At 34.3% G+C, this 12,723-nt stretch overlaps 1 protein-coding gene and 2 long non-coding RNA genes across 3 annotated transcripts in view; 1 reads left to right on the top strand and 2 right to left on the bottom strand.

The window, feature by feature from the left end:
• The window catches only part of LOC141335231 (uncharacterized), a 243,591-nt gene that overhangs the window by 48,892 nt on the left and 181,976 nt on the right, over positions 1-12,723 (top strand). The gene's annotated exons all lie outside the window — the stretch shown is intronic.
• LOC141343240 (uncharacterized) lies at positions 1,590-3,183 on the bottom strand. The gene is made up of 3 exons (XR_012356718.1): positions 3,079-3,183; positions 2,090-2,206; positions 1,590-1,719 (listed from the first exon to the last, which is right to left on the bottom strand). It is a non-coding gene; the product is annotated as an uncharacterized lncRNA (long non-coding RNA).
• On the bottom strand, positions 5,154-9,472 carry LOC141328376 (uncharacterized). Its single transcript, XR_012355179.1, has 3 exons — positions 9,374-9,472; positions 5,756-5,870; positions 5,154-5,392 (listed from the first exon to the last, which is right to left on the bottom strand). It is a non-coding gene; the product is annotated as an uncharacterized lncRNA (long non-coding RNA).

Below are 12,723 nucleotides of genomic sequence, written 5' to 3'. Positions count from 1 at the left end.
AACACATTTTTTATTTATTTTAGAATGTTCAAATATATATATTTACAAAATATATATCATAAAGTTGTGAGGAGAAGTTGAAGCATGAAGAAAAATAAAGTGAAAATGAAATTAGTCCCTAAGGGCCTCTGCTGGATGTATGTGGTCATTGCACTTTCTTTCTTTAACTATATCTTCAAAAGTTTTTCCACTAACCTGTAGATGGCAGTACTGTATCCCTAACACATAGAGCAATGTCCAAAAACAATTTAGATTAAATTTAGATCATCATTAAGGTGATTTTTTTATTAAAAATTAATTTTTTATAAGCCACTTGGTGGCGTAGTTGAGTAATTGTGCAGTAAATGGGTAAAAAAGTACAAAATATCCATGAAAACACAGCAGAACTGTAAAGTTGAGAAGTAAACGAAAAAAATGATATATAGTTTATAATATTAAAAATGTATAATTCATTATGGAATCACACTTTCAATCCTTGGGGTCAATCTGACCCCAAAGAAAGTAAAGATAAAACCTACTTAAGGAGAGTTGTAGGGTTAAGATCAAGACATTGCATGTCTGTAATGCTAATGAAATCAAATATTCTACAACATAGTAGATGTAATTTGCATTAATAAAAGAGATGCACAAAGGTAAATAAGATTTAAAAAGCTCACAATGAAGAGAAAATACATCATATTGACCCATATTTGACCCTCTAACTCTAACTCCTGTTAAATGCCTAAATGTGACCCTGGATCACAAAACCAGTCATACAGTTTTTTTTTTCCTTTTTCTTTTTATTAAGATTTATACATCGTATATAAAGTGGAATAACTAAGTTTTCCATTGATGTATGGTTTGATAGGACAATATTTGGCCGAGATACTACTATTTGAAAATCTGAATCTGAGGGTGCAAAAAAAAAAAAAATCGAAATATTGAATAAATCGCCTTTAGAGGTTGTCCAAATGAAGCTCTTAGCTAGGCATATTACTAATGAAAAACGTTTTTACAAAATATCTTGATGGAACATGATCTTTAGTTAATATCCTAATGATTTTTGGCATAAAAGAAAAATGAGGCAGCAACTTTGGCTATTGCTACAAATATACCTGTACCTTTTGAGGTCCAGGGTCACAAATGTAAATGTAAAGAGTGATATTAAGATCTGAGTTTGATAAAATGATCTGAGGGTGAAGGTGATGATCATGAAGATCATGAACTGCTGAGATTCCTGCAGTAAATGAGGATCATCAGATCTGATCTTCATCAGTTTCATCAGAGCATCAGAGACTAATTCTGATCAATCGGTGTTTGAGGATCTGATGGATCTGCAGCCCGTCCTGAACAAATAAAACACATCAGATCATGAGATAACTTTTTTGTCATTTGTACTCCTTCAACTTTCCATCCAATTTTTTCTTCGTCCTGTATTTCTCGGTTTCTTTTTTTTGTGAACTGCGTCCCTCTATTTTCTTTCCTCCTCATCATCATCTCTGTTTTACTGCGCAGATCAGGAAAACTGGCTTCATTTTGAACCTCCTTCTTATTAATGTTAACATTAAAAAATCCAGGTCTGTCAAATGTCAATCCCTCTGATCTTCCTCTCATCCTCTCATTGGTTTCAGAGTTGTACTGTATTTGCGATTCATACACATTTCTGCCAAGGACAGTGTTTCCAGTCTTGCTTTTTCCAGCTGATCCCACATATCCTCTTAACTGGATCTTTATCTGAAACTGCAACAGAAAGATCAAATCACTGACCACATACATGCACTAAATAATTAAATACATAGTCTGTCTAAATACTCTGACTGGCAAAGCTACTTAAGATGATTTTTCCCTATTGTTTATCCAGTATATCTGATAGCAGCTGTGTAGTAAGTGGGAAATGCAGGGTCCTGATTTGTTTTGTGATGATGATGCCTGCGTGTACATTTATGCCTTATACTTATTTTCAATAAACTGAGTTTTTCCTTTTTAATTTACATGCACATTTAAGGACTTCGCAGATACTCTACATGACAAATATCAGTGCTTCTATTAAACACAGTGCTTGACTTATATTTCCTGCAGATATGAAGTAATTTATAACAAGACAACTTACAATTGACAATAGAGAACATGCTGCTACTCCTCTTCATTCCCCTGCTATCCATTTCCCAGTGTTTTCCTGTCTTCAGTCTTCTGCAGTAATTCTTGAACCTGATCGTCTGTTTCACTCCTGTGATTGAAATTACAAGACTGTTTTTAGCCTTTTTACGCTATAACTTGTCATGACCCCGGCTACATTTTTATATTAAGAAACAAGCAAGCCCTGCCCAGCTTTAAAAAGTAACACAAAAGTAATGTAATGCATAACTTTCCATTAAAAGTAACGAGGTCATGTAATTAGTTACTTTTTACGGAGTAACGCAATATTGTAATACATTACTTTTAAACTTCCCCCAACACTGATGGTATCCTTGCCAACATACCCACAGCCTATCACACTTATTGTACCTAATTTATTAAATATATCTGCAAAAAATGCAAATTAGGCACGCACATAATATTAACTACACAAACTGAATATAGCGTCTAGACCGAACACTGTTGACGCTTTACTATGGTGTAACTTGGTGGAAAATATGCTGACAAAAAGATATGCACAGCAAACAGAATGGGTATTATCTTATGTCATTTGTCTTTTTAAATATAAAACAAATCATTACGTTCTTACAAATTCAGCAAATTCTGTGTATCCACAGGAGGACAGTCAAATGTTGGCAGGGAGTCAAAACTCGGCAAAAAGCCAGAATATAATGCATGTCCTTGAACAGTGTAGTGTTCGGAGATACAGAAACAAAAGTGGAAAAACAGAAAAGGTAATTTAACTCGCAATCGTGTGAATATGAAAGACTTAATTCGTTTTAAAGAGGTTTTTGTCAACGTATTTATTTTTCAGCTGAAATCAGACGATCAGAAATCTTACAAAGAACAATGAGCTAAACTTCATTGCAAGCCAAAGTTCGAAATAGGAACGTAAAACATTCAAACTGTTGAGAACAAGACAAACAAACACATACTTGAATATGTATTAAACACATTTCGTACCTTAAGCGAATCCTTGTCCAAAATAATTGATGAAATCGTAAGGATTTTCGTCGAAACCTTCTGGTTTTAGACTGAGTCAGCAGAGGAAGCAGACAACAGATGGAGAGGAGCGGTTATATGAGGGAGGTGGAGTTAAATTACATGTGTCCTTTTTTTCACATTTTCTACACCCGATTTTGTCTCACTTGTTACCCCAGTACTTAAGAAGCACAACTTAGATCTGGACAATTTTAATAACTATTGACCTTTATCCGATCTTTCTTTCCTGGCTAAAATGTTAGAACGAGTTGTAGCTTTTATACTAGAAAGTAAATCCTATAGGTTTGAACATGAGGATGAATAAATCAGGATAGAATGATTATTTTTGGGTGAACCATCATTTAAAAGTAAAACAAATATGCACATAGTTTAAAAATAGCAAGAGTTTAATAAAAACAGTACTGGTTACATTTGAAAAAATACTATTCTGAAAACTGAAATTTTTATTATTTCAGCTGTATGTTACACAACATACACCAGAAACAACAAACTAGTGAATAAACAACTCATTTAGCAGATGCTTTGATTCAAATTGACAGGTTCATAACAAAGCTAGATCAGGAAGCAGAAAAGAAAAATAATATTTGTTTGTTGTAACTAAGTGCCTTGATTCTTTGGGTTGTGGATTGGTTCAGATGTCTTCAGTGGATCAGAGGAACAGAGACGGTGAAGGTTTGAGTTTGAGACATGAAGAATGATCCGTGATGTTGATTCAAACCTTAATCACAAGAGCTTTTATCTGCTCAGTTTCCTGCACTGCATGAGGATCATCAGATCTGACCTTCTTCTGTGTCCTATAGATGCAGCACATGAAGATTCATACAGCAAATATCTCAACATCCATCTGTTTTAGATCCTAACTGTTCATGCAATTTAGTAAAAAGGGTCAATTTAATTAAATAGAAACTGAACTGGTGACTTATGAGATTAGTCTCACCTGAGGATCCTTTTACGCAGTAAGAAACAGAGAAATGCCAGGATAATGATGATGAAAACAGGCAGAAGCCACCACAGCTGATCTAAACAAGTGATCAAATATCAAATCAGCTGATCTATAATGATTAATCAATATTAGAAAGAGGTTTAAAGATGTGAATGTTGTACCTGAGTGCTGGAGAGATGCTTCATTCAGAACATCTTTAAAACACAATGATCACAAATATGAGTCGATATGAGAGAAATCATTGAAAGTGTATTGAGTGTGAATCAGATGTGTAGTGTTTTATTAGTGAATAATCAGAGGTTTATCAGCTGAAACTCACCTGAGTTTGGAGTCACTGCAGTTTGATTCCTCACTGAAAAACACATTCACAATCATCATCATTCACTTGAAGATTCACTGAAGATTCAGTTCAACACAGAGTTTGATCTCAATCAGGACACACTGATGTGTTTTACTGTTTCTCTCACCTCTGAACATGATCTCACGACTGTAATGAGACTGAAAGTAAAAAAGCAACATTTATAATAATACATTATTATTAAACAGATGAAAGCTGAGAGAGATTGAGTCGACTTACTCCATCTGAAGAATCACAGATGATCTCATGAATCAGATTCACACAGCGAGACGTGACGAGACGATCAGACGAGACAGAAATAACAGGATCAATCAGTCTTTCAGGACCTGATGGCACTGCTATAACATGACCGTCCTGAACAAATAAAACAACATCAGATCATGAGTGTGTGTGTGTGTGTGTGTGTGTGTGTGTGTGTGTGTGTGTGTGTGTGTGTGTGTACTTGGTATTTATTACATTATGGGGACCAAATGTCCCCACAAGGATAGGAATACCAGTAAATTTTGACCGTGTGGGGACATTTCTGAGGTCCCCATGAGGAAACAGGCTTATAAATCATGCACAATGAGTTTTTTTGAGGAAGTAAAAGTGTGCACAATCTCCTGTGAGGGCTAGGTTTAGGTGTAGGGTAGGTGTAGGGCCATAGAAAATACGGTTTGTACAGTATAAAAACCATTACGCCTATGGAATGTCCCCATAAAACATGTAAACCCAACATTTTGTGAAGTCCTTCCCTCCATTTTCTTTCACCATCATCTCTATTTTACTGCAAAAATCTGGGAAACTAGCTTCATTTTGAATCTCCTTCTGACACATTTTTTCGCTAAAAAATCCAGGTGCGTCAATCAGTCTGAAGTCGTACTGTATTGGTGATTTAAACACATTTCCACCCAGGATAGTGTTTCCAGTGGCACTTTTTCCCAGCAACACAATCCTGATCTCACATATCCTCTTATTGGGATCTTTATCTGAAACTACAACAGAAAGATCAAATCACTGATCACATACATGCACTAAATAATTAAATGTCATAGTCTGTCTGAATGATGGATTGGCAGAGCTATAGAATATGCTTTTCTCTATTGTTTATACAGTATATCTGATAGCAGCTGTGTAGTAAGTGGGGAATGTAGAGTCCGGATTTGATTTGTGATAATTACCAGCTGCATGAACATTTAGCCCTTACAAATATTCTCAATCTCAGTTTTTCCTTCATAATTTACATGCACAGTTAAGGAATTTGCAGATACTCTATATGACAAATATCAATGCTTTTTTAAACACATAGTGCTTATGTTTGCTGCAATAATTAAGTAATTTATTACAAGACAACTTACAATTGACAATACTGAACATGCTGCTAGTCCTCTTCATTTTTTTGTGATAACTTTCCATGTTTTCCTGTCTTCAGTCTTCTGCAGTAATTCTTGAACCTGATCGTCTGTTTCACTCCTGTGATTGAAATTAAAAGACTGTTTATACTTTCACAAACTTTAGCTTCATATTGTTTAGTTCTAAATACATTTTAATGAAAGGCTGTGTAGTGAGAATAAAACACAAAATGTCAGGAGTGACGCAAAGTCTTAACTTGCAACTTTTTTGTGTTGCATTCTGTGTTGATCTTTAATTTTATATATGTTTGTGTTGCCCTTTCACTTTTATTCAATTTGATTTATTTTACAAGGTTTGTTAAATTTATTGAGAACATACAGATTTATTATTATTATTATTATGATGATGCTTACAATAATTAAGTTCTGCACTGTTTGCTCTTCAAAGCCATTTTGAAACCAATCTTTTTCACCCAGGTTAAACCACCATCACCATAAAACTTCTATTTTTTTAATAAACAAGAAGGTTTTAGACATACTGCCCTCCAAAGGCAAAGCACAGTAACTACACATTTGGTCAAAATTGAGTTAAGGCTTAAAATGGACTTTGTGACAACGGCTTTGTCTTCTGGTTCAATTTTGTCCTGTTTCAGCTTTGTTTTGTTTTTCCAGTTGCTGGCGTACTTACTGCACTTTGCCTTTGGAGGGCAGCATAGGTCTTGTAATCTATTATTTGGCAGCAAATAAGTGATCCATCTGGCATCCATGCAAAATAAGCAAATCAAGCCATAAATCTAAAAAACTTGTGTTTTGAGGTTGACACCACCTAAAATGTATTTTTTTGGCTGTTCGGCTAATGTTGCAGTGAGCTTGTTCATATCAGTTAACCATATTTATTTATTGTAGCTGGAATAGCATTTTGTTTGTGGCTTCACAGTGGTATGTAGGCTGTCATTATCCCCCAACACTGTAAAACGTTTTCACCAGTTTCAACTTAAAAACTTAAGTTTAACAGCTGCCTTAAAATGTTAAATAAAAGTTAAATCAACTTAGGTCATTTCAACTCACACGTTAAATCAACTCATTTTATTGTAATAAGTTAAAATTACTTGTAGTTTTAAGCTGATTTTAAATTTGCTGTGTATGAGCTTGTTTGTTCCTTTCTCCACACTAAAGCTGGTGGTTGTGCCATTAGCCCTGATTATCTTACCACTTGGCCTCTGGCCTGGCCTCCAGCGGTGTGTACATTTGTTGATGTGATTTCTTTTGTTTTGGAGTTTGGTTGTTTCTCTTTATTTTGCTTGAGTAATTGGTCTTTGTTTTGGTTGTGCTATTGTATGATTTGCTTTGTTTATTGTATTTTTTTGCTCAGTTTGACCCTGATTATTCCGTAGTTGTTGTCAAAATTTCTGCTTTGCATTTCTTTTTTCTTTCACTTTCTATTAAGTGACACTTGTCTATTGTCAATTGTGCTGTACATTAGTAACAGTTTGGAAATTCTGTCTTACTCAGTCAGGCTCCAGTATAATTTGTTTTGTGTATTCATTTATTAATTGTTTTATTTTGTGTTGTTTTAGAGTATTCATTTTGTGCTTTTTTTAAAGGTCAAAAACAGAATTTTTAAACATTTCAAATACAAAAGTCTATTCATAACTATCAACTACATCATGTAAATGGCATCACTCGACTTCCTCCTTCCTATTTCCTGGGGATCCATGAAGGCAGGCCCATGTTAAGTCCACTGTCTCTTTTCAATTATCAGAAATTTTCAAATTTATCTCCTGATTTCACATGAAGCTTTTAGCTGATGTCACTGGTGTGACCTACTTTATTGTTAGGGAATTGTAAAAAACTAGAGTTCAAATGGATAAAACTAGTTAATTTAGTAATTATGCCACACTTTAAGAAGTTTACACCAGTTTCAACTTAAAAAACTTCAGTTTAGCAGCTGCCTTAACATTTTTAATTTAAATCAACTCATTTTTATTGTAATATGTTAAAATGACTTGTAGTCTTAAGCTGATTTAACTTTAAATGTTAAGGCAGCTGCTGAACTTAAGTTGTTAAGCTGAATCTGGTGAAAACTTTTTACAGTGCATGACTGACAAGCTGTCATTTATGCATATCCATAAAGTAAAAAATGTGTTCTAATAATTTGGTCTAAGTTTAAAAGTTAAAAAATAAGTACATTTTAAGACATTTGCAATACCAAAAATGGATGTTTCTGGCCCTTTTATTTAACTATGCTATTGCTAAATGATTTGTTCGTTCCTATTTTATTACTTGTCTTTAAAAATTTAATGTTTGAAATTTATATGTCTAGTTTTTTTGTTGTTGTTGTTGTTGTTTTTTTAAGCATAGGCAAAAGACAGAATAAACATGTTTGACAAATCTTTTTAATGTTTTATTTTTTTACTTTATTTTATTTTTTTTATTTTTTTTGGAATCGGAATAAAAAATCAATAAGAATCAGAATCCATAAGCAGAATTGGAACTGCAATCGCAATCGATAAAATTCAAACGATTCCCAACCCAAGTGGTGGATAATAGGCAAAAAGAAAAAAAAACGTAACACAGTCGACGCCGATAGCCTTGTGTACAGTGCATCGCGCCGACATACAGCGCCTTTGAGTCCTGGGCGTCTCGTGTTCGAATCCCGACTCGAGGACCTTTCTTGATCCCTTCCCCTTACTTTCAGTCATTTCTGTTTTGTTTCAATCACAATAAAGGCAAAAATCACTCTCTTGCACTTTTTGCATAATGTCTACTATGGCTCTACAAAAATAAAATAATCCCAGCAGGCATTCGACCGACCTTAAACGTTTAAATGTGGTTGAAATAATGCCAGTTTATGAAAAAAACATTCATTCAACGTCAAAACAACGTTGAATACCAAATGGTTGAAATGGTGTTGTTAACTAACTATGGATTCAACAAAGAAATATAAATAAAATTTGAGTTGTACGTCAAATCAACATTATTTTTACAACCATGACTTTTAAACATTTTGTTGAAATATATCAGTAGAAAAATAACGTTGTTCCAACATTCAAACAATGCTGATCAATTAACTGTTGTTTAGATTTGCAAAATCTAAACAAAATCCAACGGTTATCCAACACTGACACCTGACGTAGTGACGTTGATTCAACGCTGACTCCACGTTAAAATGCCAGCTGGGAATTACTGTACTTTATATTTGACGTGTCACGACTTTCACTTTCAGTTTTCTAAAAGCTTTCTTGAATGTTCTATGGTGTAGCCTACAAAAACTGAGTGGGCTCTTTATTTATTTAAGTTATGTATTTTATAAGACCAGAATACAATGAGCGTGTTGTCCTCAATGTCCTTAATAGGAGCTCAACAGTGCGGAGATACGGAAACAGAAGTGACAAGGCGGAAGAAATATAAATTTAACTCTCAATCATGTGACGACGAAAGACTTATTTTATTTTTATAGATGTTTTAGATGTTTAGTATTTCTTTTTTAGCTGATGTCATTGAGAACATTGAACCATTTACAACTTCATTACAAGCCAAAGACCGAAATATAGCCTAAGCGTAAAACATTCAAACTGTGGAAAACAAGACATACAATATTAACATATTAAACACATTTCATACCTTAAACGAATCCTTGTCCAAAATAATTGATGAAAGCCTATGGACTCTTGTCTGAATCCAGCTTGCTTTAGAACGAGTCACCTTAGTGATGTACAGGAAACGGACAACAGAGAGGAGCGGTCACGTGATGGAGGAGTGGCTAATGTCAAGCATATAAGGAAAGGGTACTAAATGTATACTTTCGTTTTAAGCTGAATTTCTTTTAGATCTTAAGTCAGGAGATTTACAAACTTTCCAAATACAAACACGAATTACAATTTGATTGATTACAAACACTTATGAACATGATTGAAACAAACATAATTTCAAAAATCATTCAAGCCATTCCAATTTCAAAAATTAAAATGAAATACTCAAAGTGTGAAATATTGGTGAGAAAAAACAGCAACATAGTTTTAAAGTTAAACACAGAATGGGCTAGTTGTAAGCGATTTCTGCTCATTTCTACTTGAGTTTAAAGGGATTGTTTACCCAAAAATGAAAACTACCCCATTACTTGCTCACCTGCCAGAACACATTCGGAGTTATATTAAAATGACCTTCCAAGCTTTATAATCGTAGTGAATGGGGGTTGAGATTTTGAAGCAAAATGAACTGCATAAATCCATCATAAAAAGTGCTCCACACAACTGGTGTTTATAAATACCTTCGATGTGCAGCAATGTGTTTGTGTACAAAAATATCTATATTTAAACCTTAAGAAACTCTAATAGCGTTCGCAAACTGTTCTACCAACTCAACTGGAAAAAATGTCCTTTATTTCTCATGCTACTGAGTTTTAGTGTGTCCTTTTTCCAAATTTTCTACAGCCTGATTGTGCCTCACTCGTAACAGTTGTTTCAGGTTTGAAAGCTATTGATCCCCTTCCTACTGGTTTAAGTCTTATTTTGATCATTTGTGCCCAGCAGTGCTTTTCATAATGAATGAATCCCTAAGGATTTAAGGACTAAAAAATTATGCTGTTACCCCGGTTCTCCAGAAGCACAACTTAGATTTGAACAATTTTATTAACTATTAACCTTTATCAAATCTTCCTTTCCTGTCTAAAATGTTGGAACGAGTTGTAGCTTTCATACAATAAAGTAAATTTTACAGGTGATGAATAAATGAGGATAAAATGATTGTTTTTAGGTGAACCATCATTTAAAAACAAAGGTACTATGCACATAGTTTAAAAAATTGAGAATTACTCGTCACTTTTGAAAGAATACTAAACTTAAATCATGTAATTATTTTATTTTCATTATTTCAGCTGTACATTATACAACATACAAAAGAAACAACAAACTAGTGAATTAACAATATTAAAAATGAACATTTATGTTTACTCATTTAGCAGATGATTTTATCCATATTGACAGGTTAATTTCAAAGTTAAATCAGGAAACAAGAGCAGAGAAGTTGTTTGTTGTAACTAAGTGCCTAAGGTTGTGGATTGGTTCAGATGTCTTCAGCGGATCAGAGGAATAGAGACGGTGAAGGTTTGAGTTTGAGATATGAAGAATGGCCCATGATGTAGATTCAGACCTCAATCGCAAGAGCTTTTATCTGCTCAGATTCCTGCACTGCATGAGGATCATCAGATCTGACCTTCTTCAGTGTCCTATAGATACAGCACATGATGATTCATACATTAAATATCTCAACATCCATCTGTTTCAGATCTTAACAAGTGATTTAGTGAAAAGAAAGTAAACTGAATTGAAAAGAAACTGAACTGGTGACTGATGACATTAGTCTCACCTGAAGATCCTTTTACGCAGCAAGAAACAGAGAAATGCCAGGATAATGATGATGAAAACAGGCAGAAGCCACCACAGCTGATCTAAACAAGTGATCAAATATCAAATCAGCTGATCTATAATGATTAATCGATATTAGAAAGAGGTTTAAAGCTGTGAATGTTGTACCTGAGTGCTGGAGAGATGCTTCATTCAGAACATCTTTAAAAACACAGTGATCACTAATATGAGTCGATATGAGAGAAATCATTGAAAGTGTATTGAGTGTGAATGAGATGTTCAGTGTTTTATTAGTAAATAATCAGAGCTAAAACTCACCTGAGTTTGGAGTCACTGCAGTTTGATTCCTCACTGAAAAACACATTCACAATCATCATCATTCACTTGAAGATTTACTGAAGATTCAGTTCAACACAGAGTTTGATCTCAATCAGGACACACTGATGTGTTTTACTGTTTCTCTCACCTCTGAACACGATCTCATGACTGTAATGAGACTGAAAGTAAAAAAAAGCAACATTTACAATAATACATCAATATTTAACAGCTGAACGCTTAGAGAGATTGAGTTGATTTACTCCTGAAGAATCACAGATGATCTCATGTTTCAGATCCACACAGCGAGACGTGACGAGATGATCAGATGAGACAGAAATAACAGGATCAATCAGTCTTTGAGGATCTGATGGATCTGCTATCAGAGTCCCATCCTGAACAAATAAAACCCCATCAGATCATGTGTGTGAACATAATGGTGTAGTCTGAGGACAGGAAGACACTCACCTGTGAATGCCAGCTCTGCTCACAGTCAGGATTATTGGAGTGAATGATAATAACAGGCAGAATCACAAACACAAACCCCACTGGAGTCTGAATCTCTGCACAAGTTATATTGACGATGTCCATAATTCAATGCTGAAAAATTAAATGCTTGTTAAACCACAGAACAAATTATTGCATTATTGCAAGAGTTTCCTTAGAACAAAGTTAAATTTTTATTAAAAAATTGTATTTGTGGTGTATTTTAATGCTAAAATCCTCATCTTCTATAATTTATCATTTCAAAAAAATAATGTAAATTACGATGCATTAAAGTCCAACAAATAAGGACAAATAATAATTTCAGCCCAATCCCCACACAATGACTTGAAATATAACGCAGTGTGTATTCACATGGACTGGAAATGTTAGCTATGATATGTATTGTCATTCTGGATCTTGACAGCAGAAGGTCGAAGTGACTTTCAATGTAATGATAAGAAAAACTGGGATGTTCATAATACAAATTAAAAAAAGAACAAAACCCTGTTAGGCACTTCTTAGACTTTGCATTTTAGTGGTTACAAACAAATACAATGCATCTCTTTCAATATAGGCCTATCTGATATTATTTCATCTCACGATGGAGGGATTATTTTATGACATGGTAATGCGGACAACAGGCCAAAGAGGGCGCTAGAAGACTGATTTATTCTCAGAAGAGTCCAATACTCAACACACATTCCTGCAACTTTCTAGTGACTCTGAAGAACTAGATAAGCAGGTTAGACTGACTGGGGAAAGCACTGCACTGACTGGCGCTCTGAAGCGATTACAGCACATGATAAC

This window comes from Garra rufa, chromosome 1, assembly GCF_049309525.1.
Source record: "Garra rufa chromosome 1, GarRuf1.0, whole genome shotgun sequence".
Lineage (NCBI taxonomy): Eukaryota > Metazoa > Chordata > Actinopteri > Cypriniformes > Cyprinidae > Garra > Garra rufa.
Note: the sequence above shows the minus strand (reverse complement) of the source record. Positions and strands in the feature narration are given on the sequence as shown.